This window comes from Myodes glareolus, chromosome 17 (genome assembly GCF_982192425.1).
Source record: "Myodes glareolus chromosome 17, mMyoGla1.1, whole genome shotgun sequence".
Taxonomy (NCBI): Eukaryota; Metazoa; Chordata; class Mammalia; order Rodentia; family Cricetidae; genus Myodes; species Myodes glareolus.
The window spans coordinates 54,069,335-54,084,667 of NC_142042.1; the positions used below are offsets into that span (position 1 = coordinate 54,069,335).

General features: G+C 42.8%; 1 long non-coding RNA gene across 1 annotated transcript; it reads left to right on the forward strand.

Moving 5' to 3' along the window:
* The first annotated feature begins 12,576 nt into the window (after positions 1 to 12,576).
* LOC125405567 (uncharacterized) lies at positions 12,577 to 14,468 on the forward strand. The gene is made up of 2 exons (XR_007233614.3): positions 12,577 to 12,832; positions 14,188 to 14,468. It is a non-coding gene; the product is annotated as an uncharacterized LOC125405567 (long non-coding RNA).
* The last annotated feature ends 865 nt before the right edge of the window (positions 14,469 to 15,333 follow it).

A 15,333-nucleotide genomic window follows, 5' to 3' on the forward strand; every position in this document is an offset into this window, starting at 1 on the left:
GGCTGCCACCAGAAGATGTGACCCCGATGAAGATGGTTCTTCTGACCTCAGGAAATCTGGATATAAGGTGGGTCTTCTACCTCAGATAATCCAATGGAGAAAAATCTCTCACAAGTATGTCTAGCTGCTTGATTTCTAGTTAATTCCAGAGCAGTCAAGTTGACAGCCACAGTTAGTCACCACTCCCCTTTATCCCTTTTCACTCCATTCAAGACCCTGCACTCATGGGATGCTCACTCTTGGGGTGGGTCTTCTCTCTTCAGTGAAGCGTCTCAGGAAAAGTTCTCACACATATGCCCTGAGGTGGGTCTTCTAGGTGAGTCCAAATCCAACGGTTGAAAATGAGGGTTAGCCATTCGTAATTGTAATTTCCTGCTTGGTGGCAGTTAGATACAAGTGATCCTTGAAGTAGTTTTGTTATTGTATACCAGCATCCAATTTATCATTGGCAATGTGGGTGCTTTGTTTTGTTTTGTTTTAAATCAGAGACTTATCAGGCTAGGTAAGGGCTAGCAGAAGAGCTTCCTTAACAACCAACAAAGGTGGGAAGCGGAGGGAGCAGGGGGAGGAGAAGAAGGCACGTCTATATGTTGAAAGAAATGATGGAGTGGGCGGAATATCAGTGGGAAGTGCTGGAGCAAACACGCTGCAGGAGAACAAGAGAAGTGGAGTCTGGGATACAGTGCCATAGCTGCCCTTGGCTGAGAGCATGGAGGAGCTGCACATTGTTTGGGGAGGGTTGGGGGAGCCATAAGTGAACAGAGGCAGAGGTCACCAGGGAGATGTCATGGAAAGAGCTGGTAGAAGTTCTCTTCTGGCTGCTTCTGTTTCTTGCTGTGATTGACACCAAGGTCACATGCAAAGAACAAGGATGGAAGTGAGATCACTGGAAGTCTGAGGAAAGAAAGGAACCGGAAATAGTTTATGGAAGGGTATACTTACACACACACACACACACACACACACACAGAGAGAGAGACCTACAAGCTATTGTCATAGTGTGACATTGTAGCCTTTCCTTTATGAAGTGGAGATCCTGGGAGGTGAGGTGCCTTGTAACTGTTTGAAACAATGGAACATGGTAGAACTGACATGGCTGTTTTCTAAGGCTAGACCACAGAAGACGATAGCTTCTCTGCTGAAAGGGAGATAGGTAGAGATCCTGTCTTTATATCTCTCCTTTATTTTGTGACTGTATCTCACCTCCCTATTCATGTCTCAAGCTCCCTTTTCCCTGCTCCTGTCTCTCACTTTGTCTTTCCTCTCTTTGCCTTTGGAGCTCTGAGTCATCATGTAAGACAAAAGGTGAGGGCCATTCTGATGTTGCCTTACTGGAGAAGCCACAAGGATAGACTGCATAATGTTGAGAAACATTGTTTCTGAGAAACATTCCTGCACACATTCCTGAACCCTGATTCTGGAGTCCTCCAGCCCAGGTGCTGGGTCTAAGAATGGATGACTTTCAGATAGTCCCAGTTCCCAGCTTTGAGACACCTAGCTGATGCCAAGTGGATCAACTGTCATATGGAAGTGGGTCTGATATCTGCACATGAAGGGACAGAATAGAGGACCGTATCAGCTATACACCCTGTCCATTCTGGCCCAGGGGCTACAGTGGTGGGATAGGAGGGACTGAGTGAAGAAGAAGGTGCTCTTCAGTGTTGAAATTTAACAGTGTTCCCCTGGATAACTGATACAGACTCCCTCCTTGAGAAAAACTCAGAAACACGGAAGGTTTGGGATCAAGTTCCAAGAAATCTTGCCTTGAAGTATAAAAGGGTCCAAGGGCATGCTCTTGAAGAACACTCCTGAAACATCTTTTGTAATGGTCTGCCCTGTCCCTTTAAGAGACAAGCCCCACCCACTCCCTTCCTCCCAGGCAAGTGGATCTTCCTTCTGTTTCCAGCCTGCACTCTTTCTCTTTTCTATCTCTCTCCTGAAAACGTAGCTTTACCTCTCCTCTCCGCCACCCCTTCTCTCTCTGCCCCCTCTCCCTCTCTCTCTCTCTCTCTGCTCTTCTCCCTTCTCCCCTTCCTCCCGTTCCCTTTCCCCTCCATAACCCACTAAATAAATATCTACTTTCTCTGCATGGCATGCCTATTCGTCTCTGTCTCTCACCCACCACTGCTCCTCATGGGACCGATCTCTCACCGGTCTCCCACACACCTGGGACCCACTGCTGCCCCTCAAAGAACTGCACCTTTTAAAAGAGATGGAAATGTAATTGTCTGTCCTGTCCCTTTAAGAGACAAGCCCCGCCTACTTGCTCCCTATCTTCTAGGCAAGTGGATCTTCCTTCCACTTCCACCTTCCAGTCTGAGCTTTCTCTTCCATCTCTCTCCCAAAGAGGTAGCTTCTCCTTTGCTCCCCCACCTCTCTTGCTCTCTTTCTCTTTCTCTCTCTCTCTCTCTCTCTCTCTCTCTCTCTCTCTCTCTCTCTTTCTCTTTCCTTCTATAACCCACTAAATAGAAACTTACTCTTCATGGTGTGCCTCTCCATCTCTGTCTCTTACCCACCAGGGCTCCTCACGGGACCCGGCTGCCCCTTGTGGCCCACTGTGATCTCCCACCCACAGCTACCCAAAACCACCCACAGTGACCTGCTGTTCCCCTCGGGGAACTGTGCCGTTTTACCATGACTTCTTTAAAGAACATTTTTATTGAGGTATGACTTCCAAATTGTATAAAATTCACCCACTAAGAGTGCATAATACAATTATTTTTATAAGCTTTAAAATTTTTTAAATTATTTTATGTGTATGAGTATTTTGTCTACAAGTATGTTGGTATAGCATGAACATGCCTGGTGTCTGAGAAGGCCAGAAGAGGGTCAGGTCTCCTGAAACTAGAGTTACAGACATTTGTGAGCCAACACATTGGATGATGGGAGTTGAGCCTGGGTCCTCTGGAAGAGCAGTCATTGCTCTTAATCACTGAGCCATCTCTCTAGGCTCAATTTTTGGAAACCTTTAGAACTGTGCAGCCATCAGCAAAACCCCATTTCCATGACTCTAGAATGTTTCTTTGTGTCTCTTAGTGGTCCATCCTTGTTGCTATCTCGTACCCTAGGCAACCATCAACTTGCTCTCTGTCTCCGTACTTTTACCTTTGTACACGTCACACAGGTGGGAACATCTGCAGCTTCTGACTGCTTTCATATAAAGGTGTTCTTGAGTTTCATCTCTGTCATAGCAGACACTTGAGGTTTGTTCTATTGCCGTCATCATTGTTATTACTGCGTGTGATACATATGTATAGGAATGTATCCCACACCCATAGTAATCAGAGGACAATTTTTTGTGAAATTGGTTCTCTCCTTCCACCTTTTCAGTGGTTTGGGAATTGAATTCAGGTCACCAGGTTTACACAAGCCCTTTACCCTCTGAGTGACCTCACTGCCCAGTTTACTCTTTATATTGCTGAATATAGATTCATTTATATTGCATTCATTATGTTGCATTACCTGAATAAGCCACATTTTGTTTTGCTGTTCATCAGTCAATAAGCAACTGAATTCTTCAATTTGGCCGTTATGAGTAGCAGTACTATGAACAGGCATATACACGTCCTACTGTTAGTGAATGAGAGATTTTGCTTCCCTTTAGCAGAATTCTAGAAGAATAATTTCTGGATTCCATGATAAAACTAACTTTTTGTTGTTGTTTGAGACAGGGTCTCATGATGTCACCCTGGCTGTCCTGGAACTCATAGAGGTCGGCCTGCCTCTGCTCCTGAGTGCTGGAACTAAAGGCATAGACCATCACACCCTGCATAAAACTAACGTTTTAAAGACACTGCTAAGCTGTTTTTCCAAGTAGCTGAGCCATTTTCATATCCACCATCACCAAAAGTTGGCATTGTGTGCCGCTCTGCTGATAGCTCCTCTGCAGGGTGAGCAAATGTCCCACACTGGGTTTAATTCCACTTCCCCAATGACTAATGATGCTAAACAAGTTTTCATGTTCCTCCTGCCCATTCATAAATCTTCTTTAATAAAATGTAGGCTCCAACCATTTGCACATTTTCGAATTGGGTTGTTTGTCTTCTTATTTGGAATTTGAGAGCTTATTCATTTGGATACATGCTTTTTTATCCAAATGCTATTTAGAAATACTTTCTCCACCCACAGATTGTTTGTTGCTGGTTTATTTTTTTTCCTCTCCTGCTTTTGTTTTATGGCTTTTTGTCGGTTTGTTTATTTGTTTTTCCCCAGAGACAGGATCTTGATCTATAGTCCAGTTTGACTTTGAATTTGTGATCCTGCCTCCTCCCCTTGAGCACCCTGGTGTTTATCACCACACCCGAGGTTTAGTTTCTTAATCATGTGTTTTGAAATACACAAAGTTTTAATATTGATGAAACCTGATTTTTAAATGTTTTCCTTTACAAAGCATATTTTATTTTGTCCTAGCTAAGCCATCTTTGCTCAACCCAAGATCACAAAAACTCTTTTCTGTAATGTTCTAGAAGTTTGAAAGTCTTAAGTCTTTAAAATATTTTTATAAATTCTTTGAGAATTCATACAAAATACTTTTGTTACCTTTTTAAATTTTTTTAAATTTATCTTTTTTTAAAAAAAAACTATATTTTCTCATTTTACACGCCAAATCCAGTTCCCACTCCCTCACTCCTCCTGCTCCCTTCACCTTTCCCATCCCATCCCACCACCCCTCATTACCATCTCCCATCCACTCCTCAGAGAGCTTAAGGCTTCTCATGCGGAGTCAACAAAGTCTAGCACATCTCTTTGAGGGAGGACCAAGGCCCTCTCCATTATATCTAGGCTGAACAAGGTATCCCTCCAGAGAGAATGGGTTCCAAAAAGTCAGAACAAGCACTGGGGATAAATTCTGGTCTCACTGTCAGTGGTCCCATAGTCTTCCCCAGACATACAACTGTCACCCACATTCTAAGGGCCTAGTTTGGTCCTATGCTGGTTCCCTCACTGTCAGGCCAGAGTTGATAGACGTCCATTAGCTTAGGTAAGCTATTTCAGTCACAGTCTTGACTTTAATATGAGTCTTTGCTCATATTCTCACTCCTCCCACTCTTCAACTGGACTTTGGGAGCTCAGCCCAGTGCTCTGCTTTGGATCTCTGCATCTGCTTCGATCAGATGCTGGATGTAGGTTCATGCTCATCTTTCTGGGTCTGGGTTACTTCACTCAATATGGGTGTTCTAGTTCCATCCATTTGTATGCAAATTTCAAGATGTCATTGTTTTTTACCTCTGAGTAGTGCTCCATTGTGTAAATGTACCACATTTTCTTTATCTATTCTTCAGTTGAAGGGCATCTAGGTTGTTTCCAGATTCTAACTATTATAAATAATGCTGCTATGAACATAGTTGAACAAATGTCCTTATAGTATGATTGAGCATCCTTTGGGTACATGCCCAAGAGTGGTATTGCTGGGTCTTGCAGTAGATTGATTCCCAATTTTCTGAGAAACCACCATACTGATTTCCAGAGTGGTTGTACAAGTTTGTGTTCCCACTAGCAGTGGATGAATGTTTCCTTTACTATGCATCCTCTCCAGCATAAGCTATCAATGGTGTTTTTGATCTTAGCCATTCTGACCGGTATAAGATGGACTCTCAGAGTTGTTTTGATTTGCATTTCCTTGATGACTAAGGATGTTGAACATTTTCTTATGTGTCTTTCAGTCATTTAAGATTCTTCTGTTGAGAATTCTCTGTTTAGATCTGTGCCCCATTTTTTAATTGGATTATTTGATATTTTGATGTCTAATTTCTTGAGTTTTTGTATATTTTGGAGATCAGTCCTCTATCTGATGTGGGGTTGGTGAAGACCTTTTCCCATTCAGTAGGCTGTCTTTTTGTTTTATTGACTGTGTCCTTTGCTTTTCAAAAGCTTCTCAGTTTCAGGGCGTCCTATTTATTTATTGATGTTCCCAGCATCTACATATGTACTGGTATTGTATTTAGAAAGTGGTCTCCTGTGCCCATGCATTGAAGACTACTTCCCACTTTCTCTTTTATCAGGTTTAGCATGTTCAGATTTATATTAAGGTCTTTAATCCATTTGGACTTGAGTTTTGTGCATGGGGATAGATATGGATCTATTTTCATTCTTCTACATGTTGACATCCAGTTATGCCAGCACCATTTGTTGAAGATGTTTTCTTTTTCCCATTGTATAATTTTAGGTTCTTTGTCAAAAATCAGGTGTCCAAAGTGTGTGGATTAATATTTAGATCTTCCATTCAATTCCATTGATCAACTTGTCTGGTTTTTCCAAGACAGAGCTTCTCTGTAGCTTTGGAACTTGTCCTGGAACCAGCTCTTGAAGACCAGGCTGGCCTCAAACTCACAGATCCACCTGTCTCTAACTCCCCAGTACTGGGATTAAAGATGTGTACTATCACTGCCTGGCTTCAACCTGTCTGTTTTTATACCAAACTGTTTTCACTACTGTAGTTCTATAACAGAGCTTGATATCAGGGATGTGATGCATCCAGAAGTTCCTTTATTATACAGGATTGATTTAGCTATACTGGGTTTTTTGTTTTTCCACATGAAGCTGAGTATTGTTCCATTGACGTCTGTGAAGAATTGTGTTGGGATTTTGATGGGGATTGCATTGAATCTGTAGATTGCCTTTGGTAAGATTGCATTTTTATTATGTTGATCCTACCAATCCAAGAAGATGGGAGATCCTTCTATTTTCTAATAGCTTCTTCAATTTCTTTCTTCAAAGACTTAAAGTTTTTATCAAACAGTTCTTTCACTTCATTGGTTAGTGTTACTCCAAGATATTTTATGTTATTTTTGGCTATAGTGAATGGTGATGTTTCTCTGACTTCTTTTTCAGTTTTTTTTTTATAATTTGTATATAGGAGGGCTACAGACATTTGTTAGTTGATCTTGTATCCTGCCACATTACTAAATGTGATTATCAGCTGTAGGAGTTCCTTGGTAGAATTCTTGGGGTCACTTATGTATCCTGCCATATCATCTGTGAACAGTGAAAACTTGACTTCTCCCTTCCTACTGTGAATCCCTTTAATCTCCTTTTGTTGTCTTATTGCTCTGGATAGAACTTCAATAACTATGCTGAATAGATATGGAGAGAGTGGACAGCCTTGTCTTGTTCCTGATTTTAGTGGAATTGCTTTGAGTTTCTCTCCATTTAATTTGATGCTGTCTCTTAGCTTGCTGTATATTGCTTTTATTATGTTTAGATATGTTCCTCGTAATCCCTGATCTCTCCAAGACGTTTATCATGAAGTGGTGTTGGATTTTGTCAAATGCTTTTTTCAGCATCTAATGAGATCATCATATGATTTTTCTTTCAGTTTATTTATATAGTAGATTACATTGATAAATTTTCATATGTTGACCCCCTCCCTGCATCTCTGGGATAAAGCCAACTTGATCATGGTGGATGATTTTTTATATGTTCTTGGATTTGATTTTTCAGTATTTTATTGAATATTTTTACATCAATGTTCATGAGGGATTTTGGTCTGTAATTCTCTTTCTTGATTGAGTCTTTGTGTGGTTTTGGTATCAGGGTAACTGGAACTTTACTGAAAGAGTTTGGCACTGTCCCTTCTGTTTCTATTATATGGAACACTTTGGGGAGTATAGGTATTAGCTCTTCTTTGAAGTTCAGGTAGAACTGTACTGGAACTATCAGGCCCTGGGCTTTTTTTGGTTGGGAGGCTTTTGATGACAGCTTCTATTTCCTTGCAGATTATAGGTCTATTTAAATTGTTCACCTATTCTTGATTTAATTTTGGTATGTGGTACCTATCCAGAAAATTGTCCATTTCTTTTACATTTTCCAATTTTGTGGAGTACAGGTTTTGGTAGTATTACCTAATGTTTCTCGGGATTTCTTCAGTGTCTATTGTTATGTCCCCCTTTTCATTTCTGATTTTGTTAATTTGAATATTCTCTTGTCATTAATATCTCTTAATATCAAGGGACTCAATTTACTTATAAAAAAGGCACAGGCTAACAGAATGAATACGAAAGCCAGATTCATCCTTCTGCTGTATACAAGAAACACACCTCAACCTCAAAGACAGATATTGTCTTAAAGTGAAAGGATAGGAATATATTTTTCAATCAAATGGACCCAAGAAACAAGTGGGTGTAGCTATCCTACATCTAACAAAAGAGACTTCAAACTAAAATTAGTCGGAAGAGATAAAGAAAGACCCTTCATACTCATCACAGGAAAAGTCCATCAAGATGAAGTCTCAATCCTGAACATCTATGTCCCAAATACAAGAGCATCCACATATGTAAACAAAACATTACTAACGCTTAAAGCACACATTAAACCCCTCACAGCAATAGTAGGAGACTTTAACATCCTACTCTCCGCCAATGAACAGGTCAACAAGACAGAAACTTAACAAAGAAATTAGAGAATTAACAGATGTTATGACTTAAAAGGATTGAAGAGACATCTATAGAACATCTCATCCAAACACAAAAGAATATACCCTCTTCTCAGCACCACATGGAACCTCCTCTCAAACTGACCATATTCTTAGTAACAAAGCAAACCTCAACAGATACAAAAAAACTGGATGACCCCCTGTATCTTACTGTATCATTATGGTTTAAAATTATAATTCAACAACAACACTAATTGCAGAAAGCCTACAAACTCATGGAAATTGAACAGTGCTCAATTAAAATCACCCCTGGGTCAAGAAAGAAAAAAAGAAAGAAATTTAAGACTTCCTAGAATTCAACAAAATGAAGGCACAACATACCCAAACCTATGGGACACTATAAAAGCAGTGCTAAGAGAAAAGTTCATAGCACTGAGTGCCTACATAAAGAAAGTGGTTTCAGGACAGGCTCCAAAGCCACAGAGAAACCCAGTATCGAAAAATAAAAAATAAAAAATAGAAGAAGAAAGAAAGAAAGTGGAGAAATCTCACACTAGCGACTTAATAACACATCTGAAAGCTCTACAACAAAAAGAAGCAGACTCACCCAGGAGGAGTAGACGACAGGAAATAACCAAATTGAGGGCTAAAATAAAACAGAAACAAAGAAAACAGTACAAAACAATCAATGAAATAAAGAGCTGGATTTTTGAGAAACTCAACAAGATAGACAAATCCTTATCAAACTAACCAAAAGGCAGAGAGAGAAAATACTTTAATTATGTTCACTTCCACTCCCCCAGACCCACCCCACTTCCCTGACCCTCTAACTTTGAGTCTTTTCCCCAGATATCCCCCTTTGTGGATGTACTGGGCATGTGGTCCTCCACTAGAGTACAGTTCACCTACCAAGAGCCACAACCTTAAAGGAAATCTCTCCTCCCTCCCCAAGAAGCCATCAACTGCCCATAGCTAGGGGAGGTGAGTTGGGAACCCCTTTCCACTCCTTTCTAGACTTGTTCTTTGTGCAGCAACCACAGTTTCTGTGAGTTCATGGAAACAGCTGACGCTATACATCTGGCCAAGAATCCATGGCTGGAAGCCCACAGGCCCCAGAGCAAAGCGCGCTATTATCATTCTGCTAACTTGACACACAACCAAACTACTAAATCTGAATCTCTGTACCCAGAGATCTGTGCGGTTCTCAGACTGTGGTCCTGTCGTGCTTAGAAGACACCGTTTCATTCCGGTTCTCCCCTACCTCTGGCTCTTACATTCCTTTGTGCCCTTCATTGTACAATGCCTGAGTGTATGTGTATCCGGGTGAGTGTGTGTGATACAGATGTCCCATTTGTGACTGAGCACTCCACAGACACATACTCTGCTCTGTGACCAGTTGTGAGTTTCTGTGTTAACTGCCGTCGACTTCACAAAGCAACTTCTCTGACGAAGTCTGAGAACTGCACAAATCTCTGGGTACAGAGATTCAGATTTAGTAGCTTGGTAGTGTGTCAAGTTAGCAGAATGATAATAGCGTGCTTTGCTCTGGGGCCTGTGGGCTTCCATCCATGGAATTTTGGCCAGATGTATAGCATCAGGCTGTTTCCTCCTATGGAACGGACCTTAAATGCTTTCAGAAAGCAGTTGGTTGCCCCCATAACATTCAACCCCCTAGTGCACCCATAGGCATATCTTACCACGCCAAATGTTATTCGAGCTTACAAGAGTAACAGCTGGATAAGACTGCTGATGACTCTCCCCTCCCCTCCCTACCCAGCAGCCTGAATAGCGCCTTCCAATGCTATGAAAGTTATCCGGAAGGGAAGAAATGTCCAGGGTCTGCACCAGCTTGACTCCTCCAATGTCCCACGTTTAAAGGATGTGACATCTTCATCAGGAGTCTTACCGTCACTTGCTGGTGTGACCAAGAGCAATGGGTTCTCTGGGTCATCCATGATAACAACTCAGGTGGAGGTAGCCCACGCCTGGCACTGGATCTTTTACTTGGCAACCTAAGTCTTCTAGTGAGCATCATTCCCTGTGTACGGTAACTTCAACTAAACTTTTTTATATAAGAAATGATATGTGTGTGTACATATTTAGTAGTTTTTCATATAGCTTTTTCAAACACCCTTAGGAGAACTAAAAATTATTTAGTTATCCCTCTCCCCACTTAGACCCCCCTCCCCTTTACTCTTGTTTCCCCTTCATACAATCTGTGCTCTACTACTGCCCACCCCACAGGACTTTCTTCTTACTCCCCCCAAAGGTTCCTTTCTAGTTCCCTGGCTTCTATGACTACTCCAGGTTAAACTCACAGCTCTAAAGAGCCAGTGCTAGGATCTCAATATGAGTGAGAACATAGGTCTTTCTGAGTCTGGGTGACTGCACTCAGTGTATGGCTTTCCAGATCTGTCCATTAACCTGAAAATTTCATTATTTTATTTTATGCTACCATGGTGTCATTATCCACCCATCAGCTAATGGACCTCTAAGCCGTTTTCATGCCCTAGCTATTGTGAATGAGCATGTGCCTGTGTTGTAGGAAACGGAGTCTTCTAGGGGTGTTCCCAGGAGTGCCACAGCTGGGTCATGTGACAGTTCTAGAGTAGAAAGGCTTTTAGAGTTGAAATTAGATATTCATTTTTGTTCTCTATAGAGTAAACCAGCTCCAGTGAAACAATCCTTCAGTATGCTGTGAGTATGTATTACTCTCATTGGCTGATAATAAAGCTGATTTGGACTATAGAAAGGCAGAATGAGGTTAGGTGGGAAAGCAAACTGAAAATAGAGAGGGGACAGAAAGTGGAGCCAGGAGGATACACCAGCGAGCTGCCCAAGAAGCAAGATGCTAGAGGACCACATGGCAATGCATAGATTAATAGAAATGGGTTCATTTAAATGTAAGAACTAGCTAGTAATAAGTCTGAGCAATGGGCCAAGCGTTCTGTAAATAATATAAGCTTTTAAGTGTTTATTTGGGACCAGGCAGTTGGGACAAAGATGGAAGAGGAGGTTTAAAGGCGGAACTATGGACCTGGGAGAGCCCAGGCACGTGGAAGGGGTTCTTCTGATGAGCAGCCCACCTGGGGAAATTGAATGTATTGTTTGTATAACAATACAATTTTCTTCTTTGTAAAACTGGGTTTGATTTGTTTTGTTCCTTGGTTGGTTGACTTCCTGAGAGAGGGTCTGTGATCACCATTCTTGGTTGTCTACTGACTTCATCTGGAATTAACTAACACACAGTGGCTGGATACATCTGTGAGGGATTTTTCATAATTAAATCATTTAAGGTGGGAAGATGCACTTTTAATCTGGATCTTTTGAGGTGGGAAGATCTACCTTAAATCTGGCCACACCTTCTACTGACAGGTATTTAAGGATGCAAAAGAGGAAGTTTGCTCTTTGTTTGCTTGCTCTCGCTCTTGCTGGCGAGTTTATTCCTTCACCGGCCTTGGGTTCTACTTCTTCGGGACTCCAGTGTATACTGAAGACCAGCTGAGACATCCAACCTCATGGACCGAGCAACTGCTGAATTCTTGGACTTTCCGTTAGTAGACAGTCATCATTGGCCTAGCTGGACCTCAGCCTGTAAGCTAATAAATCATTCATGTGTGCGTGTGCGTGTGTGTGTGTACATATATTCTATAAACTCTGTTCCTCTAGGGAACCCTGACTGGTACAGAGTTTTACTATGTAGTCCAGGCTTCTCTCCCTTTTGTGCCAGACCTTCTGCCTCAGCTTCCCAAATGTTAGGATCACAGGCATAAGCCACAGTTCCCTGCTGATGATGTAATTTTCTTTAACAACAACCACTAGCCTGTGGCGTAGAAGTCAAATGATGGTCTTGATCCAAGGCTAGAGTCCTAGGTGGGTAGACAAAAAGATATGGACAAAATAGAGGTAAAGGGACCGCTGAGAAAGTCTAGTCTACATAGGAAGCGGGGCTTAGGGCCAGGCATTTGTGCTGGGATTGAAATCGTGTGTGCGGGGAGGAGCTACAGGAGTAGGATGTTCCAACCAGAAAGAAAGGAGGATAGCAAGCTTCAGGATAGATGTACTTCTAGGCACACGATCTGGCCATGGGAGTGAAGCAGAGCAATGTGAGTCATAACTTAGCCCGAGGTGGGGCACAGACAAGAGAGCGTTTGCTCCATTATGGCATCATAATGGGCCTCTGTGCTGTAGACTAGACATGAAGGTAAAAAGCTGTGGTTCAAGGACCACCACAGAAGAAGAGGTAGAAAGAAAGACTGTAGGAGACAGAGGTCAGGGAGGACTAGAACTAAACGATTCTCCTGGACACTTATGAGCTCAGAGCAGCCTACGGTTGCCTGCACAAGGCCAAACTGGCTGACATTCTGGCATGGGCTGGGAAGGGCTTCATGAGCCCCCAACCCTGAGAAGCTGTGGACAACTGATGGCTTCTAGAGGAGGAAGAGTCAGTGTTCCTAAAAGGTATGGCTTCCAACAGGCCAACTGTGTTCTAGTGGGTGACTCTACACCGAGAAGCATACAGACAGCACAAACTGGATTAATAGATTATTAAAAAGGTTTTAAAAAGGAAAATACATAGATTGGGGGTAGGAAAGAAAGGGGTTAAGGATGAATATTTGCAAAATGCTTTATATATATACTATCAAATAACTAAAAAAATATTTTTAAAACAAAAAAAAATGAAAACCAAAAAAGGTGTGGTTACTTCTGAAGGAGCAGATAAGAAACCAAACAAAGACCTAAGAAAGGTAGATGTCTGGTCAATTAAACTCTTAGGTGCTTGCTTGTAGAGGTGTTGGGTGGAACCGAATGGAGAGAAGTCGGGGCCTTTGCCTTTGCAGTGAGCTATCTGTTACGCTCATTAGTCATGAGAAAGATGGGCTTTGAAAGTGAGGAGAAGGGGAGGGAACTCACATCTCCAGCAGGCCTGCTTGGGGCTTGCTCTGTGCCAAGCGCTTTGTGTGCAAAGCATTAGCTCCTGTCTCCTCAAACAATCCACTTCATGGATGATAAACTCAAGATTCAGAAAAACAAGTAAGTTGCCCAGGGGCAGTTATGAAAGCAATGAGCCGGAATCCCAAATGTCCAAAGCTTTTGCATCTTTCCGTCTGCCTCAAGAGCAAAAGCAGAGATCTAAGATGTTGAGAGAGGTTTCAGCCTCTAAGGCAAACATGGCCTCTGCAAGGTGCTCCCTCCCTGGCTCTTAAGAGCGGAGCAGGGAACAGAGAGGGGCAGAGAGGCGTCAGCTACTGATTAAATGCAGCCTCCATGAGGTCCTGTCTCCTGCACTCCTTGACTCTCAAGTGGGATAAAACAGAATTTTCAGAAATCTTTAAGCCTTGGTTTGAATTTCTTTTTCCTTTTTTCTCCTCCCCCCCCCCCTTTCATTTGTTTGTTTGAGACAGGGTTTCACTATGCACACAGCCCTGGCTGGCCTGGAACTAGATAGATAGAACAGACTGGTCTCAAACTCAAGGCAATTCTTTCAAGGCAATTCTCCTTCCTCGGTTTCCTGAGTGCCAGGATTCCAAGGGTGACTTGCATTCCAAGTTCAGAAGGCAAATGTGCTTTACTCAGCTCTTCCTCAATCCCTTTCCTTTCTCAGCTGCTTCCCCTGCCCACTGCATCATCTTGTCCTTCCCTCCCGACTTTAAGAGAAACATTTCCCCTTGAGCCCCTCTGCCAACCCAAAGCCTTCTCGTAGGCTGGGAGAAACATGAACTACACGGCCTCCCACTGAGCAGGGGACTTGGGGAGTTTGGAAACTCGCACATATTAATAGATGACATCACAAATGTGTCCTTTTTGTTTTCTAGACTGAGAAACCAAGGCTAGGAAGAATAGGGAGGACCCTAAACACAGCCTTGCGCTACCTCTGAAGAGAATCGTCATCGAACTCCGCCTTGAACTTCCACCTTGAACTCGGTAGAGTTGACACAGTGTAATTTACTGCTTCATTCTCGCCTGCCCCAGGTTATTCTTGCTCTGTTCCCTGGCTATTTGCATCCAGTGGGAGTGGCTTGCCTTGGTCTTGGATTTCTACATGTAATTACTCCACCGCTGTCCCCCAAATTATAAGGCTGTTGTTCAGCTCTCAGTTCCTTCTGTCTTTATCATTTACTCTGAGCTTTCTCCATCCCCTCTGGGAAGGAAATGAGTCACAAATGACAATAGCTGCCTCACGTCTATGAACTGCTACTTCAGCTGGGTCACAAGCACTCTGAAGACAGGCTGTACGACCTTAGACTTCATTTTCCACAACACCCCTCCTCCCCAACACTTTAGAGGTGTTCCATGAACATCTGCCTGGCTAATGAGGTTGTCCCCATCAAAGGCCCCCGGAACTGCCCAGCAAGTAACCATGGTTATAGTCACAGTGTGGAAGTGAGTCGTTGGGAAGGCCTACGAAAGAGCGTGTGGTGGTTTAAAGAGCTATAGGTAGGGGCTGGAAAGATGGCTCGGCCATTTAGAGAACTGGCTGCTCTTATAGCGAACCCAGGTTCAGTTTACAGCACCCATGTGATGGCCTACAACCATCTCTAACTCCGGCTTCAGGAGAGCCAATGCCCTTGTCTGACCTCCAAGGGCACCAGGCATGCACAGAGTATACATGCATGCATACGTGCAGGCAAGATACTTAAACATGTACAATAAAATAAATTTTAAAAAAACTTGTGAAGGGCTGTAGGTAGCAGATGTGGAGCTGATTTGAGGATTCCCTTGGGGAGACAGAGCCCAAGGGTAGGCAGGCAAAGCCAGAGACTCCTCTCACCATACATTGGCTGCCTGGAACCTCCCGTGGCCACTGATGGTCTATCTGTCGCTATTCAGATTGTAGCACAGATTGGTTCAAGCTCACAGCATCAGCCGACGCTACGTTTTCCACTTCCCCAGTAACAAATGAGTAATTCTGGCCTGATCATTATTCCCTGCTCACTACGCACATGTCAAATATTTAGAGA